General features: G+C 42.7%; 1 pseudogene; it reads right to left on the minus strand.

Annotated features, from left to right (window-relative positions):
• Nucleotides 1–215: 215 nt before the first annotated feature.
• Nucleotides 216–2105, minus strand: LOC110212344 (heat shock cognate 71 kDa protein pseudogene; annotated as a pseudogene).
• Between the last annotated feature and the right edge of the window lie 1392 nt (nt 2106–3497).

The raw sequence follows: 3497 nt of genomic DNA on the forward strand, positions 1-3497 counted from the left end.
AATTGCATTTCCACTTGTTTACAGTACTGATAAAATTCAATATTGTTCACTTCTCTCCCTCTGCACACATTCAAGTATTCAGAATGCTCAGATTTACACAGTAGCTTAAATGTTACTTTTAAACAGCCACTGCCTTGGCTATAAATTTTTGTCTGTTGATTATTTGGAAAGCTGTGTGTAATGCTCTTTCTTCTGGTGTGTTTTGTTGACCTCTTCTATATGGGTCCAGAAGAAATACCTCCAGATGGGGCTATTCCACCCTCTGGGAACCCACCAGGCTTGCCCCCTGGCATGTCCCCTGCCCTCTGGTACAACTTAGTAATGATGAGGTTGCAGACCTTCCCCAATTCTTTCTACTGATGCTCACATTCTTCCTTCTTGGCAACCTGGTTCCTATCCAGGCAGTTGATTATTTCAGTACATCTGTCAAGGATTCTTGTGTTTGTCTTCATCGCTAATTTTGCCTTGCAGTTTTTCATCCTCTATGGTAGCCTTCATGTTGAAAGCATAACATTCAAGAGAATTCTTGAAAGACCCTTGTCTCTCTGTTTCTCATTCTCAGCTTTGTATTTCTCAGCCTCCTGGACCATACGCTCAATGTCTTCCTTGCTGAGATAACCTTTATCTTTATGGAGATAGTGATTTTGTTGTCCTTGTCTGTGCTCTCATCCACTGCAGAAACATCGAGGGTGCCATTTTCATCAATGTCAAATGTCTTCAATCTGAGGAATACCCCCTGGGTGCTGGGGGATTCCTGTGAGCTCAAACTTGCCAAGCAGGCTGTTATCCTTTCTCATTGCTCTCTCACCTTTATAAACCTGGATAAGTGCACCAAGCTGGCTGTGTGAATAGGAGGCGGAAGTCTGTGTCTGCTTGGTGGGGATGGTGGTATTAAGTTCCATCAGAACTGGCATGACGCCACCAACAGTTTCAATTCCAAGGGCAAGAGAAATGACATCTAACAGTAGCAAGTCCTGCACGTTGTCAGATTTATCTCCAGACAAAATGGCAGCCTGGACAGCTCCACATAGGCAACAGCCTCACCAGGTCGATACTCTTGTGGAGCTCCTGGCCATGGAAGAAGTCTTGCTGAAACTTCTGAATTTTGGGGATGCAACTTGAACCACTCACCAAGATAATGTCATGAGTCTATGATTTGTCTAGCTTGGCATCTCTTCAGGACTTTTTCATAGAGGCCAGTGTGCCACGGAAGAGATCGGAATTCACCTCTTCTAAATGGGCCAGGGTGATTGATGTGCAGAAGTCAATGCCTTCATAGAGGGAGTCAATCTCAGCACTGGCCTGCGTACTAGAAGACGGGGTACACTTTGCACATTCACAAGTGGTGCATAGATGGTGAACAGCCCTTTTGTTCTCACTGATCTCGTTCTTGCACTTAAACTCAGCAATGAAATGGTTGACCTCAGTTCTCAAAGTCCTCCCCCCTCAAGTGGGTGTCCCCAGCTGTGGACTTGACCTCAAAGATGCCATCTTCAATGGTAAGAATGGAGATGTCGAAAGTACCACCTCCAAGGTCAAAGATCAATACATTTCTTCAGCACCAACATTTTTGTCCAACCCATAAGCAATTGCAGCAGCAGCTGGCTCATTGGCAATTTGGAACACATTGAGGCCAGAGATGGTTCCAGCATCATTGGTGGCCTGACACTGGGAATCGTTGAAATAGGCTAGTACTGTGACCATGGCATCTGTGACAGTTTTCCCAAGGGAAGCTTCAGCAATTTCTTTCATCTCGGTCAAGACCACAAAAGATACTTCTCCTGGATAGAAATTTTTGGTCTCCACTTTGTATTCCACTTGGACCTTAGGCCTGCCTACATCTTTCACCACTATGAAAGGCCAATGCTTCATGTCAGGCTAAATTGCATCATCAAATACACAACCAATCAGATATTTGGCATCAAAAACTATGTTGGTGCGGTTCATTGAAATTTGGTTCTTTGCAGCATCAGTGTTTAATGTTCTGTGTTGGTAAAGGTGACGTAGCTTGGGGTAGTCCTGTTTCCTTGGTCATTAGCAATGATCTCCAATTTCCCATGTTGGAAGACTCCCACACAGAAGTAAGTGGTGCCAAGATCAATGCCAACTGAGTGTTGGTTACTATGGAGTTGGGGGTCATAACTGATAGCTGTGGAGGAAGAAGGGCTGCTGCTGTGCTGAGTATATATCCTTTTTCTTTACATCTAGTGTCTGCCAATTTAGACCTTTGCATCACCATAAATACTTTAAGTAGTCACCATTTATACTCTCCACCTAAAGGAAAAGTGAAAGAGGAGAAATGATTCCACCACATGCCAAATTTCATTAACATTGAATGAAGACCAGTTAGTAAGACTATATTCTTACCATTCCTTCTAACTTATTAATTCATAGGGTCATATTATCTACAGCTGGATGGGATCTCAGAGGGATATTGTGGCCAAACTTCTGATTTCATAGATGAGGAAACTCATGGCCAGGGAGGTAATGTTATTTGTCCAACATTGAACAGGTAATGTCAGTTGTTCCAGATTCTTCTGACTTGAGGTCTAGGGTTCATTCTATTTTGATATTGCTTCCAACAAACAATTATTAAATAACTGCTATGTGAGAATATAGGGCAGCTAATTGGCACAGTGGGTGGAGTACCAGATCTAGATTCAGGAAGACTCCTCTTCCTGAGTTCAAATCTGGCCTCAGACACTTCCTAACTGCATGACCATGGGCAAGCCACTTAACCCTGTTTGCCTCAGTTTCCTCATCTGTAAAATGACCTGGAGAAGGAAAGAGCAAATCACTCCACTGTCTTTGCCAAGAAAACCCCAAATGGTGTCGAGATGAGTCAGTATGACTGAAAAATGACCACAACAAAAGTGTGAGAATGTAACCAGAGTTCCAAAGCACATTGGTATGGGATTCTCTCCTCATTGATGGAGTTTAATATCCTGAGCCTGTGTGAAGGGCAAGGCAGAATTGGTGAGAGTGGGAGAGAAGAGAGTTTGAGGTTCTTCAAGTCTGATCAAGTTTCTTCGGAATCTTCAGTTTATTTGGGCATCAGCTACTTCTAGCTTCCAGCTTCAAGAGGGAACATAGAAGTCAATCTGCACTTCTGGTGCAGAAAAAAAAAAGATTTTGGAAAGAAGACAACATGAGAGTATCTGGCAGTCTCTATTATGTTCATATCCCCAGCTTGCTACACTCAAGCCTTTAGGAAACTCTCCCTCTTGATTGAGCTAAGTTAACTCACTCTCCATGGGGGAATGACTTCACTCTGTATTGTCTGGTATATATTCTTCTATGCATACTTGCTCTGATTTCAGGGGGTGCTGGTATTTGCTATTGACTTGGATAAATTGGTTTCTTTACTACCTGCTATGTGTGAAACTGTTATTTGGTTAACAAAAAAGTCCAGGCATTAATAAAAAGTTGGGGTCCATCTTTCCCCTATTAAAGACACAGTGATTAAAAATTAACTTGAAAACTATGTATCTTAGACT

The sequence above is a fragment of the Phascolarctos cinereus genome, unplaced genomic scaffold (genome assembly GCF_003287225.1).
Source record: "Phascolarctos cinereus isolate Bilbo 61053 unplaced genomic scaffold, phaCin_HiC Scaffold_2;HRSCAF=192, whole genome shotgun sequence".
Lineage (NCBI taxonomy): Eukaryota > Metazoa > Chordata > Mammalia > Diprotodontia > Phascolarctidae > Phascolarctos > Phascolarctos cinereus.